At 41.0% G+C, this 17,092-nt stretch overlaps 1 long non-coding RNA gene across 2 annotated transcripts; it reads left to right on the top strand.

Moving 5' to 3' along the window:
- Window positions 1–374: 374 nt before the first annotated feature.
- Window positions 375–15,496, top strand: LOC309368361. Of its 2 annotated transcripts, XR_014167731.1 has the most exons (3): window positions 375–1,179; window positions 2,663–7,375; window positions 15,330–15,496. It is a non-coding gene; the product is annotated as an uncharacterized lncRNA (long non-coding RNA). The 2 variants fall into 2 exon arrangements; XR_014167732.1 differs by lacking the exon at window positions 15,330–15,496 and having other exon boundaries at window positions 2,663–7,562.
- Window positions 15,497–17,092: the final 1,596 nt, after the last annotated feature.

The raw sequence follows: 17,092 nt of genomic DNA, 5'->3' as shown, positions 1-17,092 counted from the left end.
GAACAGGGCTGGTGGTGAGGGGTGTGACTCAGGAGGATGAGTTTTGAGGTCCAAATTCTCTCTCTCTCTCTCTCTCTCTCTCTCTCTCTCTCTCTCTCTCACACACACACACACACACACAGGGCCGTCTTACCCATAGGCACTAGGGGTGTGGGGTACCCGGGTGCTAAGCTCTCAGGGGCGCCAGGCCAAGAGTCCGGGGCCTGAGAGTTGAGTCCGGAGAAGAGCCCGTCTTTTGGTCGGAGCGCTGCGGTGGGCTCTTCTGCTGCAGGTGGCTCTGCGCTGTGAGTTCAGGAGTGACCGAACCAGTGAGGTGCTGAGGCGGCTGGCCGGCTCTGCCCTCCTGCGCGCCTGGGACTGGGACTGGGCAAGCAGATCTTTGCACCCGCATATGCTTAAGACAGCCCTGCATAGACACCAACCTGAGGTTCCACATTCCTGGTTTAGACTAAACCATTGTGAAAATGTCCGCGTTGTAAAACACCTGGGAAGAAACTACAAAGCAAAACAATTCACTACTCGGTATAGGTAGTTGTTAAAAGAACCTAGGCAACACACTTTGGTGTACAGCACAGCATAAAAAGGCTTCTTCCTGAATGATATGCACCAGTGCTTTAACTCAATCTGTTCAGGATCTTTTGAATTTATCTTACGCCATGGATGCTCCAGTTGAGGTGACCCTCTAGGTCCCCTTCCAACTCTACAGTTCCCTGAGGCTGTGAGTGATATCCTATCCAATTATTGTGGGTAGTGACATTTGATCTCTCTTGCTTAACAAACATTTCAAGAATGTACTTTGACAGAATGCATAGCGTGTCAATTCTACAATCCCATTGTTTACCATGGGAAGTTATTTACCAGTGGTGGATGGTCCTTCAGTGAAATGGGACACTGTTGCCCTAGCCTCTGTCTGTCCTCAGACAGACCTTGCCTGCCTGCCTCCCTCCTTCCTTCCTTCCTTCCTTCCTTCCTTCCTTCCTTCCTTCCTTCCTTCCTTCCTTCCTTCCTTTATCTATTTATTAAATTTATATACCACCCTTCATCAAGAGATCCCAGGGTGGTTCACAGAATAAAATAAACAAGATAAAACACAAGCAAATAATTAAACTGACACAATAATTACCCCCTTCCCACAGATACATTTAAAAGGCTGTAGAATATTAATCAGCCCAAGGCCTGGTTGAAGAGGAACATATTTGCCTGGTGACTAAAATATATATAATGAAGGTGCCCGGTGAACCTCCCTGGGGGGAGCATCCCCCAAACAGGGAGCCACTACAGAAAAGGCACATTCTCGTGTTGCCACCCTCCAGACCTCACATGGAGGTGGCATGTGGAGAAGAATCTCAGATGATGAATGCAGAGTCTGGGACAGTTTATTTTTTAGTATCAGTGTTGCCCTTGTCGAACTCAGCAGGGAGGAGGGTAGATTGAAAAAAGCAGAATTAGTTGGCTCTCCCAGTCATTGCCCCTGATTCCACCTACTGTTTGGACTCCCTGCCTCCCATCCTACCTGTCAGAATGGGGACCAGCCGCCACTGTTGAAAATAATAATAATAATAATAATAATAATAATAATAATAATAATAATAATTTATTTATACCCCAGCCACTTTGGGTGGCTTCCAACAAAACATTAAAATACACCAATTCATGAAAGATTAAAAGCTTCCCTAAACAGGGCTGCCTTCAGATGTCTTCTAAAAGTCTGGTAGTTCTCTTTGACATCTGATGGGAGGGCATTCCACAGGGCGGGTGCCACTACTGAGAAGTCCCTCTGCCTGGTTCCCTGTAACTTGGCTTCTTGCAGTGAGGGAACTGCCAGAAGGCCCTTGGCGCTGGACCTCAATTTTCGGGGCAGAATGATGGGGGTGGAGATGCTCCTTCAGGCATACTGGGCCTACACATGATTTTGGTGAACTGTGTGGAGAAATGGATGGTATTGCTGAAATCACAAAGCCTTCCCTTTCTCGCTCTGATTTCTGGACTGGAACCGGAGTTGATTGCATAGTAAAAAGAGATCCTCATTGGCAGGACACTAACAAAGAAGGAATTTTAAGTGATTTGTCTCTTAAAAGAACAGGATTTTTGTGGTTTGGATTTTTTTATATATAAAAAAAAATCAGCTTTAATTGGCTTGTCAATTGTGCAGTTAATTGCGCAGATTTAATTGCACTGTCAGTTGTAATTTAAGTGTGAAGTGGCTCCAGATTATTTGTTGTTTCAACCCTTGGTTGATTTCTGCTTTTTGAGAAAGGTGAGAAGGAGAAACAAACTCTCTTGTTGATATGCTTACTCCTGTCTAGATTCCCGACACTGCCGTTTTTCACACGGGAACATCGCAACTTATTTTTGTGACCTGCTATAGTTGAAGCAATAATTTCTGCTGGGACATTTCTGTATTTAAACTTGGCACGCCCCCCCCCACCCCCCATTGCTAGTGTTATGTTTTGTTGTTACTTTTAGCAAACAACATCAAAGGCTCCTTGGTGAGATTCCAAAACACAAAGTATTATTATTGACCTTCTAGGTGTAATTTTGTCATGCTAGCAGGTGAACTATATTTGCAAATATTCAAGGGTTATGTGTCCTGGGCACTTTTATTTCCTGTCCTGGATTTAAACTGTTGCTTCATATGTTCATTGCATTCTCAACTCCACAGGTTGCTAGAGGTCACTTGTGCTACACATTACATATGTAACGAGAGCTCATTTAATGTCCACATCAGTTCGCTAGGTGGCCACATGCAAACTACAGTATTTTCTCTTACCCTCGGCTAGGGATGTGCACATAATAATCCGTTCCTCCCCTGTTTTGGATGGGACTGAAGTGAAGCTTACCCTCTTCCATTTTCTGTGTGGATTTTTGTCGTCGTTGAAAAATCCACACAGGAACAAATGGGGTGGAATGGATTATTATTAATTAACTATTTACGAGGTGGTGCTAAGGCTGCCCCCGCCAAATAATTATAGCCACCTTAGGTGAGTTGCTAGCTAGTGGTGCATGTTGAAAAACAACACAGCAATGTTCACTGAGAGCAAATGGACGAGATGTACTGCTGCTTTCAGAGAGACGTGCAAATAAAACATGTCTGCCTCCATGTTAATGAATAAACTAATGCTAATAACACTACTGCTTCCCTTGAAGCTACAGGCTTATAAATAGGTTTGCAGATGTGTGAAAAGAACAGGAACTCAGTGTAAAATACATAGTGTAAGACGTGAAGGTGGGTGACTGTCAATTTCGCCTTCCCATTTTTCCAGGCTTAAATTCTGTTCTCCACATTTCCAAACCATCATGAAAATTCATAGTCATTTTGGTGTGAATTTCTCCTGAGACGTGTATGTGTGGATGAAATTTTGCCTTACACATTTTTAAAAGCATATTTTCCTCAGTATTTGTATTTTCCTTAATGTAATACAATTCTGTATCTTGTTTTCTCAAAAATATGCATTTTAATGCACACACTACCTTGCACATATATTTTAGTACACACAGATATGCTGGAGAACTCCCCCGCCAAAAGATACTTTTTAGAAAGAGAGAGACAAATAGAAATGGTAACTAGATGCAAATGATATACAGAGTTCTGTTACTTTCAATAGAAATTTCAGGTATAAGGACCTACCAAAATTCCTTTTTTTACTCAGCTGCTAAAGATACAGGAGGAGGCCTATTTGTCTTTGCATCTGATCATTCTAGACAGCAATGGAGAAAGTGAAACAGTGAAAATGAAATAGTGAACATTTTACAGAGTAAAATAGTGAAAATGGGCCTTAGATTGGGGTTGAGGTTAAAAGCTGGGTCTGAAAACATTGCGGGCTGTTGGATCATACCTTATTTATTATATTTTCTGAAGCATTTCCTCACATAGGCCACACAGTGGGGCTGTTGCTAAATAAGACACATTTTCTCAGCAATCTTTCAGCTCAGTTTTTGAGCGTTAGTTCTGCAAAGTGGATTATCTATAGCCATATATCTATATCTGCATTACGTTTAAACTATTTTGTGTTTACCCTTTTAAATTTTGAAGTTAAGAGTCTTCTCAGGACACGGGCAAGATTAAAATACCAAAGGAAGTACACACATAAGTCCTGAATGATCTTTAGCCTGGCTAGGTTAATGTCCATACACACTTATGAAGATGACTTGACCACCATTATCTGTCAACCCAACCTACCTCACAGGGTTCATTGTAAGATAAAATATGTGGAGGGAATCTGTATGGTGTATCGAGCTCTTTGGAAGGGCTGTACATATTAAGTATCCAATAAAAGAGAATTAGGAATGATTACCAGGTCATATATATTAGAACATTCTGGTTACAAGGGATCTGATTTATTTAACCAGGTAGAGGGCCTTCTCGGTAGTGGCACCCGCCCTGTGAAATGCCCTCCCATCAAATGTCAAGGAAATAAACATCTATCTGACTTTTAGAAGACACCTGAAGGCAACCCTGTTTAGGGAAGTTTTTAATGTTTGATGTTTTATCATGTTTTTAATATTCTGTTGGGAGCCGCCCAGATTGACTGGGGAAACCCAGCCAGATAGGCGGGTTATAAATAATAAATTGTTGTTGTTGTTGAAGACTGTGCAGAATAGAGAAAAGATTAGCATCCTTTTAGACCATGGAACTAGTGATTGCCACTGATGAGCAAACAACAAAGAAGGTTAGAAGGGGAAAAAATCTTATTCTTAAACTATCAATTTAAACTATTAAATTGCCTGTATTTTCATGGGCCAGTGACTCTGAAGTTAATCATCTTTGATGAATGACCAAAGGGCAACATTTACTTAAAATCACATTCAAAGACAACAGTGTTTCTAGTTTCACCTAATCCCAGATTTCTGTTCATTTAGCCTCTCTCCTTAATTTGGCGTGGCTATGCTAATCCATATTTTGGGACACACGGCTCTTCTTTATGGAAAGCACCAGCATTTAAGCGATGAAGCACTTGAATTGCATATGTTCACAAACAGTCAATAATCAATTACAATCAAGGCTAGTTGGGGATGGCCTACTCACCTGCCTGCCTGGTTGGAAGGAAAAAAGCCGAAAGAGCTTTGGACCGAATGAAGGGTGGAGGTGAACGTTCTGCACAACAACAACATAAACCATTTTATTTTTGCAGCTGGCTAGCAAGAAATTTGTCTTTAGGAGGGACTGGGGTATGTTGTTACTTTTGGGAATTACTGCTGCAAAAGCATAAATTCTTCATGTGCCTGTTTGCTCTCCAGATTTCTCAACTTGTATATTTGTAAAGATGCTAGAATTTGAAGATGTGGTGAGCTGATTCATATTGCAAATGGTATATCAAACCCATAGATACATATTTTTCAAGTTTATTATTCCTTTGTTTCAGTGAGAAGTAATTTGAAGTATGATACTGAGTGGACATTCTAGATATATTTTGGAAGACCCTTTTAAATTATGTAATTTTTTTCTTCTTCAATGAACATTTCCAATTTTAAATAAACATTTATATATAAATGTCACCTTCCTATTGCATATGATGCCACATGAAGTTGGGAAACAACTTACCCTCTGTTTTAATCTCTTAAGGAGACAAGAGAAGCAAACACCTTCGCTTCCTTTGGCTGGCATTATCACTACTGTTATATCTTTATTGTACATCCAGAGTATGCATATTAATGTTTTGTAGTGCAATAATCCATGATTTAATTTGTGCAGTGATAAACCTTCCTTGCTCTGGGCATGATTCGTTGCTCCCTCTCTGATGGACACATAAGTAACAGTTCTAAAAATATGAGGATGTATAACTTCTGTGAGCTATTCCCTGCTGAAAACTGCAACTGTCCTGTACTATATAACACAGTGATTGTTTTTCTTTTTCTCAAGCAAAACCAAGACTAGGCCTTTGAGTGTGATATATTAAAGACATGAGCCCCAATAGTTGAAATCAATTACTGGAGCTACCGGAGTCCCTGACATTTTGTGTGTGTGATAGTATTTCAAAGCACTGCCTTAGGAATTCAAATTCCTAACTCTTCTTGTTAATGTGGATTTCAGATTTAAACCCTTTCATATCAGCAGAATGAAAATTAAACCCTTCTCCTTCCTTATACCTCTGGTTTCTTTTTCCCTTTCTTTTTCAGTCCAATTGGTATAACTAAATGTCTCCGGTTTGGAGGCATTTATGCTGCATGACACAGAATGCCATCTATATTTGTATGTTTTCTCTTCAAGCCTGACAGACTTTTAAATGTTTAATGTGAAAGGCTTTCCTTCCGACCTTCAGAAAGTTTTTCACTTTGCTGCCGTTCGCCGTTTCTTTCACAGGGAAGACACGTTCTGAGTGCGGGAGAAGATGGCTTCATTTTAAATAAACAGAGGCTTTCTCTTATTTTCTAAAGCTTGGCTTTTAAGCTAGTTTATTTCGGCTGCGGAGGGAGCATCTTTCATTTCCCCTCTCTGGGTTTACTTAGCTACACCTGTTTATGATCCTCTTTCTGACAGGCCCATCACTTTCCACAAGGCCTAAAGAAGAGCTTTGTAGCTTGAAATTTTCATTAGCTTTCGTCAGGGCGCCAGGGACTCTGCTGCTGTAGGCATACAAAAGTGACAGTGCTGCATATTGCCCTATGGTTGAAGACTGAAAGCAGAATATCTCCTGGTGCTAATAATAAAACATGTTATCTGTGTATTTTTGGTCTCGCCTGTACTATACATTTAAAGCCGAATCATAGTACTTTAAACAGTCTTGGCTTCCTCCGAAGAATCCAGGGAACTGGGAAGAGGAGATTGACTGTTAAAACACTCTGAGAACTGAAGCTCTGTGAAGGGAATACAGTAGGGTCTCCCATACCCACCAACATTTCTCCAATAAAAATAGGGACTAAGAAAACATGGGACATTCCGGGATCAAATCAGAAACTGGGATGGCTTCTGTAAATCCAGGACTGTCCCTGGAAAATAGGGGCACTTGGAGGTTCTGGTTTTTCCAATAACTCTCAGGACCTTTAACAAACTACAGTTACCTTGCACTCTCCTCAGATCTGTTCTGTGTGGTTGGGGGGAACCCCCAGAACTGATTCAAGAGGTGCACACGGGGAGGAGAGGGGGAAATTCCATGGTACAAACAGAAATCATGCCGATGAGTAAGTTGAATACCACCTGGAATTTATACATTTCTTTCCTACCCAATTTTTCCTCCACAATTCCTAGCTTTTTGATGGTATACTATAGCTCATTAATCCTTGCAGGGAGCCACTCAGCTGGAATCTGTATAACTTGTATCCCATTTACTTGAATCATTTCTTTATCTACTCTGTCTTCAATGGGATCACAAGATCCGTCTCAAGTGCAGGACCAATGGAAGACTGAAGCTGCGATTTCATGTATACTTGCCTGCATGTAAGTTCTATTGAATTCAGTGTTATTTACAGCTGAACAAACATCCTCAAGATTTCTCTCTGGGAAGTTAATTTTTTTTTGGGGGGGGGGAATTGTCAAATTTAAATACAGTTATATGAGGATAAAAAGGCTACAAGTCATCTAGATAGATAGATAATTTATTACGGTTGGAGACCAGCTTATAAAACACACTTGGGGGTACAATCCCAGAAGGAAAACAAACATTTAAAACAATGTACAACAGTAAATTTAAAATTTATAAATGTGATAAGTGTATAGGCACTTAAAACTTTAAGATACAAGTCATCTGTTATGTCCTAGAAGCTTCCATTATCTTCACTGAACACCTGAAAAGGGCTAGTACTTAAAATGGGGATCAATATCTCATATTTTCACAGAGAAGAATCCTGCCTTTCCCAACAACCCGACATGCAGAAATTTAAAAAATAAAATCTGAAGCTTTTCCTACAAATGAGAAAGTGATGAGAAAAGCTCAATGTGACCAATTTCTGTGTTTGAACCTCTTGTTAGGGACACAATGGAAGAAGCTGAAAAGGACTATAGCTCTAGCCCAAAGCCGTGCTCATCTTGTATTAGGAAAGTTAGTATCTTAAGGGGAATAAGATGGTTTTCAAAGAGTCTCAAGACTCTCCTTCTTTTCCAAACTTAAATATCATTTACTAAGAAGAAGGAAACCGGATCTTGTCTAATCTTGTTACTCAGCTTCTGGAAGGCCTTAAACCTGCACCATCCTGATTTTAAACGTTCATATCACTTGTAGTGTGGGCAACACAGATGCATGCTAAGTTCCCACAGGTAAGATGATGCTCATGTGCCACCTGGAAGAACCATAAGGCTGCAGAGAAATGGTGTGTCTGTTTCAGTGCATGCTTCTTCTGTCAAATGTTCATTAATCAGGTTTGCAAGATTTTCTTTGCAGCCGTGAAAGCTGCAGATGGTACCTGCAGCCTGTATGTTGTCTCCCATGCTAAATAGACTTAACAAATGTCCTTGGAGCGAAGTGTGTCGTTAAGTACAAAGCTGATTAAAAATGAGTGTACTTCCCTGTATGCATATATGTATAAAATCTCAAATCAACTGCTAAATTATTATCATTTGCAGCATCTCAGTGGAGGAAAGAATGTAAATTACAGATGAGTTTTGAAAATAATAATGCATAGTAAATGGCTGAAATTTTTAAAATATAAAACTACACCCCACATTTATGCACACCTTAAATGCAAGGTCTCATTTGTTGGGAAATGTTTTTATATTAGAGTACAGAAGCATGCATGATGACATAAAAGCATAACTCCACATTGGCCAGCATGTCAAGTTGTGAATCTATAGACCAGGGTAGAGAACCTGTTGTCCTACAGATGTAGTACAACTCCCATCATTCCTGACCATTGGCTATGCTGGCCTTGTTAGGTATAGTACTTTAATTCACTGAAATTGTAATTGATTGTATGCATTGCTATGTGTTTAAATATGATTGGTTGGAAACTGAATTCTAAAGAGTTTTCTAGTTGTTCTCATGTAATCAGCTACCACTGGTCACATGGGAGGTGTCTAGTGAAGGAGAGATTCCATTTTATGTGAAGCAAGATGGCTGTGTTTTAGAATCCACTGTGAACACAGTGAATAGAGTGTTGGAGTTCTTCTTCTCTGCTTGAAAGACAGCAAGGATGCATGAGAAGGTAAAAGTGGAAATCTCCCATAGGAGTTGCAAGGCATGGCCTAACTGAAATACAGAAGGCTGAGTGCCGAGCTCTGGAAAGAAAGGAAAATACAATTGTTTGGAAGTTAGAAGCAGAGACTGCAAACCCATGCTTGGAGAAGAAAGTGACTGTAAATATTATGTTTAAATTCATCTGTAAGTTTCTGTAGTAAATGTCTGAACATGGGTTTAATTTCCAAAGAAGGTTGTCAGTCGTATATAGGATTTGAGCTTCTAAGAGGGGCTCTGCAATTATGATATGGAATTGAAGGTGAGAGAAATCAACATTTTCTGGACCCAGAAATTTAGGGGAGTCTGGTACCCAGAAGCTCATAAGAATATGTTAGGGAGAGATCAAAATGTATCTCTGCAGTGTGCCTTAGGGCTAAACAAGGCATAATAACAAGAAATCTTTGATCAAATATCCTACGTTATTTTTTTGTGATAAACATGGGCTAGAATAGTGGAAGATTAGGCTTCTTTCTCAGTAAATATGTTGTCAAGCTACTGAAAGCTAAACAAAAACTGATTCTGCAAGGACCTCAGACTTCTTTTTGTGCAAGGATAGCTGAAAATCTAGGCCAGCTAATGTCTCAAAGCAGGGCTGAGTGGCATGTCTGAAATTTGGGCACAGTCTTGAAAAAAAAATGGGTGTGGAAACCTTGCTTTTATGTTCAGTTCAGTTTATTGATTAACCAAAAGATTTTAACCACTAGTATGATACATATTACTTTGGTTACAAAAGCATTTCCCATAAGTTGCATGCATTTATTCCTTGTTTGTTGAAATCTCATGGGAAGATGAAGCTTTTTGCTGTATTGGATATGACTGTTTGTATTGCAAATGTTTAATATGTATTTTAGTCATCCACTAATCTATTAGTAAAGCTTAATCCAAAAGCACACAATCAACTAAGTGGACTACAAGATTTGCATAAATACACCCAACATTAATCCCTGTCTACTAATTTCACTAAGGATTGGATCAGCTCCTCAGTATACATACAAAATGGGCCATTTGCAAGTACTGTAAAATGTTATTTGCATCTAATTCTTTCCCTTTAAAGCACAAACACAGTTGGTGGGACCACACGGTAAGAATACATAACACTTAATCTATGCTTTAAAAATGCTTGTATGCTATCTGTAGATGGCATCAGTGTTCCGTACATGAGGAGAAGGCGATTAGTTATGCTGCTAAGATTTACTTCCTTTAATAATCAATCCTGTGTATTAAGAATCTGCTTCCCCATCTTTGGTATCAGTTTTCTGAAGCAGGACAGCAGGTCATCATGAGAAAGGAAATACTGCTGGTATATCTTTTTTCTCTCTATTTCGAAATAAACTGCAACCTATTCCTTATCAGTCATATCAGCAGTTTTCATCCAGCACTATGCAAAGAGAGGGGAGTTTTAACAACCTATTGATTACGTATATTTGTTTACTATGGTATATTCTCTATGCACTTTGATTTCCTAAATGCTGGATAAAGATTTGCAGCTACAGCTATGGAAACTGCCTATGCAGAGCCGAAAGAGGTTTGGGAACGTGTGTTTGTGTGTGTGTGCTTTTTTTGTCTGGGGTCATGAGTGTGTATCTGAAGATAGGGGTTTAAAAACCCTTAGCTCCACTTACCAAAGTGGGGTGAACCACCCCTGAATCAGTACTGTGCAGAACCCATACCTTCCAACATCTTGACTTCAAAAACGGGGGTGTGTGTCTTCCCAGTCATGCTCCTGTGCGAATCATGTGACCAGTGTGATATCACAGAGCCCAATAGATGTGTTTTTCGGGGGGTGCTCTTGCACAAGAAAGATGCATTTGGGGTGCTGAAAAAGTGCTTTTGGGGGGTAAGATCTTGGCACAAAATTGTGGCATCCAAAATGGCCACCCTGCTCTTGAGTGAAAAAACAGGATGTCTTTTTCCCCCTGCACACTTGTGGGATTTGAGATCCAGGGTCCACAAATCAGGTGTGGGCCTGTGTACAGCCTAATTTCTATACACACTTTACATAGCTTGGAGACTCCAAATTGGCTAGTTTCATTTTTAAATGCAAACTGAATGCAAATTTCTTCCTCTTCCCTTTTCCCAAGGATCCCTCACCCCCCAAAAGCAGATTTTCAGTGGGGGTTGAGGGTTGTACAGGGAAGCAAGGAGATTGCAGAAGCTCCATTATGTTTTGACTTGTTTGCAACTTTCATAAAAGAAAAGCTAAGACTCGAGCCTGAGTCTATCTGAATGTGATGTGTTTCTGTGAAACTGTTGCAAAGCAAAAAGAACCAAAATATTTGTGTGTCTTTCTGTGTGTGGCAGCGCAGTCCTAAACCATGTTTGCATAGGAGGCTCAATGAGTTCAGAGGGGCTTACTTGCAAGAAACTGTGCCTTGGAGGATTGCAGCCTAACTGGGGGGAGAAAGCACACTCAACAACTGTCAGACAAACAAACAAACAAACAGATTTCCAGCTAACCTGAGAAAACAATGGGACAGCTCAAAGCCCAAGAAATATCTTTAATAATAGCATTTAAGGGAATAGTTCAGTTGCTCAGTTTCGTATTTCAGCAAAACCTTTCCACCTTGCAAGCTTCTATTTACAAACCTTGGTTTCTCAGCACATTAATTATTCACAAGCAACCTTTAGGTTGGCAAACAAGAGCCTTATTTACTTGAAGCAAACTGCTGTTCAAAGAGCCCTCCTTTCCGCTGGTAGGCTCTGGCTTGCTTCAGGTTAAACATTCCCAGCATTTAACGCTGCTTATTGCACTTTGCAATAAGCAAAGAAATGGAGGGAAGAAATGGAGGCAATGAGAGATTTTACTTTCTTGGGCTCCATGATCACTGCAGATGGTGACAGCAGCCACAAAATTAAAAGATGCCTGCTTCTTGGGAGAAGGGCAATGACAGGCCTAGACAGCATCTTGAGAAGTAGAGACATCACCTTGCCAACAAAGGTCCGTATAGTTAAAGCCATGGTTTTCCCAGTAGTGATGTATGGAAGCAAAAGCTGAACCATAAAGAAGGCTGATCGCCGAAGAATTGATTCTTTTGAATTATGGTGCTGGAGGAGACTCTTGAGAGTCCCATGGACTGCAAGAAGATCAAACCTCTCCATTCTGAAGGAAATCAGCCCTGAGTGCTCACTGGAAGGACAGATCCTGAAGCTGAGACTCCAATACTTTGGCCATCTCATGAGAAGAGAAGACTCCCTGGAAAAGACCCTGATGTTGGGAAAGATGGAGGGCACAAGGAGAAGGGGGCGACAGAGGACGAGATGGTTGGACACTGTTCTCGAAGCTACAAACATGAGTCTGACCAAACTGCGGGAGGCAGTGGAGGACAGAGGTGCCTGGCGTTCTCTGGTCCATGGGGTCACGAAGAGTCGGGCACGACTAAACGACTAAACAACAACAACATTGCACTTTGCAAATCAGGAATGGCCAGTGGATAGGATGTGGCTACAAAAGTGTCAGCAAGTAAAGCAAGCAGCCGCTCAGACGCAAATCACACATCTTGAATTGCACCATTGCAATTATTATTATTATTACTCTTATTATACCACACCCATCTGACTGGGTTGCCCCAGTCACTCTGGGCAGCTTCCAACATATACAAGAACATAACAGAACATTAAGCATTAAAAACTTCTCTACACAGGGCTGCCTTCAGATGTCTTCTAAATGTTGCATAGTTACTTATTTCCTTGACATCTGATGGGAGGACGTTCCACAGGGTGACTGCCACTACTGAGAAGGCCCCCTGCCTGGTTCCCTGTAACCTCACTTCTTGCAGTGAAGGAACCACCAGGAAGTCTTCGGAGCTGGACCTCAGTGTCCAGGCTGAATGATGGGGTGGAGACGCTCCTTCAAGTATACTGGGCCGAAGCCACTTAGGGCTTTAAAGGTCAGCACCAACACTTTGAACTGTGCTCGGAAATGTACTGGCAGCCAATGTAAATCTTTCAGGACCAGTGTTATATGGTTCCATGGCCACTACCTGTCACCAGTTTAGCTGCCACATGTAGTTTCCAAGTCACCTTCAAAGGTAGTCCCATGTAGAAAGTATTTCAGTAGTCCAAGAGGGAGCTAACCCCAGCTTGTAGTACGCTGATGAGACAATGAGAAGGCAGGTAGGGTCTTAACCGGAGGGCATTTTCTGCTCTGCCCCAGGTAGCAAAATGTCTCAGGACAGCCCTGGAGAAAGGGGAGGCTGCAACCCATTCCACACCCACGGCTGAGACACCACAAGTGAACTTAATAATGCTGGGTCTACATGACTTCTGAAATCAACAAAAATAAGACCAGTCAAATCCAATCCAAACTCCACCGCTTCATTTGCATTGCATTCCCCTTGCATCAAAACGAATGGTTTGGAATAATGTAATGATCACATAATTAATTGTGCAATTATTTATGTACAATTCACCCAAGTGGACAGCGAGAGGAATAATGTAAATTTTGTCTGAAGCCGAACTGCAGCAGAGCGGAAACAGCCCTGTATGTGTCAAATATGGGGAAGGATGGAAATTTATACCTTCTTACATTCTTTGTGGCAAAAGCAAACGTGGAAGTTTGCCATTGGAACAGGGCCTGTAATATTAAATTCTCCCATTTTTTACTAGATAGTATAGATTCTGATTTTAATAGTGGCCATTTATGGTAAATGATATGGCTATAAAAGCTTTTAACTGCATGCATGCACCAATGTTTTGAGCACTCCTACATTCATACTAATTATTACAAAATAAATTGCTGCATTATGTAATCCTTATCCTGCAGGCTTTTAGCAATCAAATATAAAGATACTAATGATGATCTGTGAAATCTTTTCCTTTGAAAGAAACCTGTTTGTTGGAATCCATGCATATGTAAGAACAGTCATCCTACAGCTTTGAACCATCCAACCTGATTCTAAGAATTGCTTTCCTCTCAGTTTATGAAAATTCCCACTTCTCTCATTTTGCCCAACCACCACTTTGATGTATCAAATCATTAAACAGCTGCCTCTGCAAAAATGGAATGGAGTACATTTTTCCAATATTAAATGTGAACTGATATGTGCTCATATTAGCGGCTCGATAGAGATAAAATTTAATTAGTTGCTATTCCGGGCAGCTATTGTCAGCTCTCTCACATTGGTCCTGTGACTTTTTACACATCATGATTTTAAAGACCAGGACTGTGTCTTTCCCATAAACCCACATTAATTCCGTTGCTTCCCAAATAAATACTAGCTGTGCTGCAATTATCCATTTCATGTTGACTTAGACTTCCAGTTCCTTGCACTCCTAAATGCAACTCCACTTAATCCACACACCCCAAGTTCAGTTCATATGAAACAAGAAGAAGTACTTTTCCAGATCTATGCAGTATATTGGTTAAGGTTAGTCAGTCAATGACTGTTAGCTTGAATGGTGAAAACCCAGGTAGGATAATTGAAGTTGGCAATTTATTTATTTTTTGTGGGGTATGTGCAAGTCAGGGATGCAGGTGGCGCTGTGGGTTAAACCACAGAGCCTAGGACTTGCCGATCAGAAGGTCGGCGGTTTGAATCCCTGTGACGGGGTGAGCTCCCGTTGCTCGGTCCCTGCTCCTGCCAACCTAGCAGTTTGAAAGCACGTCAAAGTGCAAGTAGATAAATAGGTACCGCTCTGGCGGGAAGATAAACGGCATTTCCGTGCGCTGCTCTGGTTCGCCAGGAGAGGCTTAGTCATGCTGGACACATGACCTGGAAGCTGTACGCCGGCTCCCTTGGCCAATAAAGTGAGATGAGCGCCACAACCCCAGAGTCAGCCACGACTGGACCTAATGGTCAGGGGTCCCTTTACCTTTACCTTATCTGCAAGTCATTAGACCTGCCTAGGGCACAAAAAAAATATCTGACACTGTCACTGGTTGCAGTTAACAGCAGACACCAGGAAAGCCTATAAAACATAGCGTTTGTGTTAAATAATTCTCAGTTAAATACATTTTTGTTTAAGCAAACCATTGTGGCAACACAGAAATTCTCCTGGCCATTTTTTCACCCTTTCTCAGTGATCAGGTGATGGCCCTCATTCTGGCTATGTGAAGCTGCTTTAGATAGACCATCTGCATGCCTTAAGACGAACTGCAGAGAAATGCTCTGTTCACATCTCCTACTATGACCCGTGACTTCACTGCAGTAACCTTGAATTAGCTCCTTTGGACATAAGATTTAATGTTACGTATTACGGAACGCACTTAAATTTTTACTTCAGAAAAACTTTTTGGGAAGAAAATCTTCCATCTCCTCCGAAAAGAATCTTGGCACCAAGGCTGTTTGAAGGCAATTGAAGTTTAGCTACTGGCTCTGAAGACAACATATCTGCACAATTCTCATCTTTTCATGTATTAAACTGTCAGTTATTTGGTCTTACCTGGGATGAATTATTTTGCTTTCTACCTCTTGCTGTTGATCGGTATAGCCTGGTGGAAGAATTTCCAATTTGTGCTGTTAGGTAGCTTTTAAAAACTAGAAATATTTTATACTCTTAAGACATCTGAATTATTAGGTCAGCTTTAATCTAATCTGGTTGTTCCCTTACCTGCCAGTTAAGAAAAATGACTATATTCTGCAAGGGCACACAAGACAGAAAATTAATTCTTAATAGTGGTCATTTACTGATTGAATAGATGTGTCTTACACTCCCCCCCCCAGTTAATGTTTTTTTTGAAAGTAAGTGCAATGCTACTCACTCCTGAGAACTGCGGACTCAGTGCAGTGAACTTAATTCCCCAGTGAATGATACCAAACACCAGCTGTGCCATATAAATTTGTAGCAAGCAATTTTGACACCAAGGTTGCAGCAGTCTTTGTAGAAACAAACAAGCAACTCCCTACTGACCTATCTGCAAAAGGTAAATGACTTGATTCTGCGCTCCAGTGTGAATACATAAGCTATTAGACAATAGGATGAGAACATCGTTGTGTTCTAAATTTGGGATTTGTTTCAGCCGCTTGCAAGTGATGTTGCTTAGTGTTTGTTAAAGTGGTTTGTGAAAGTAGGTGCATTCAGCCATTTTAATCAATATACAACCTGATGTGTGTCTGTGTACATTTAGACACACATTCCCTATCCGCTATAAATTTATGTTGACCCTTATGAACTTTTGAAGTTGTCTTACACTAGTCTTTTCAGGAATTCACCCTGAATGTGCATGGTCACAATGTTCTCTCCCATGAGTGCTATTGTGTCAGACTGTTGATCCACGAAGTGTTGACTCAAGAGTTTGAGGAGTGTAGATGGTGCTCCCAAACTCTTGTAATGGTACAGAGCATCAAAGGCGAGCCATGTTTTTCTGGCACATCTCCCCCATCTCAGGCAGTAAAATTTCAATAGCAAATTTAATCATGTTCTGAGTTTGTAGGGCCTAGACACTTCTAACTTCCTGGAACCAGTAAGTGTTAGAATTTAATTAGGCTCGGGCTTCCAAAAGTGGGGCAAGACCCCTGTGTATTAAATTGTGTATCAGAACTTCTAATCCCCTGGAATTAGCAAGTGTCAAAAGCTAATCAAGTCAAGCTAATAATAATAATTTTCTTATTTATACCCCGCCCGTCTGGCTGGGTTTCCCAAGCTACTCTGGGCGGCTTACAGCATATCTGGAAACATGAGTGATAGCCCAGTTGATGGGCCATTAAGATAACAGAGGATCAAAAGAGACTCAGTGTGAGATGGCAGATGATTAGGGCCTTTCCCTCAATAGATAAAACCAGTGTGACTGAAGTGCAAAGTAGCAGGCAGAGTGTGATGTTTGATCTCTGCGTGGGACCTATAGAGGAAGCAAGTTCCTCTTGGAGTGTTAATGCTGTGAACTCCTCCGTTGTAGGCTCAGGTTGTATATACATGTAAATAAGTCCATATATCATAAAGACACCACAGTCTCCTCTGTGCTTCAGTTCCAAAAGGAAACATGGCCCCACATTGAGCACCTGGAACCCCTGGAATCTTGCATGGCTGTGGAGATTGGGTGTGCGAGC

This window comes from Podarcis melisellensis (assembly GCF_964234715.1).
Source record: "Podarcis melisellensis genome assembly, chromosome: 4".
NCBI lineage: Eukaryota > Metazoa > Chordata > Lepidosauria > Squamata > Lacertidae > Podarcis > Podarcis melisellensis.
The sequence above is the reverse complement of the archived record's forward strand: the minus strand, read 5'-3'. Positions and strand labels throughout refer to the sequence as shown.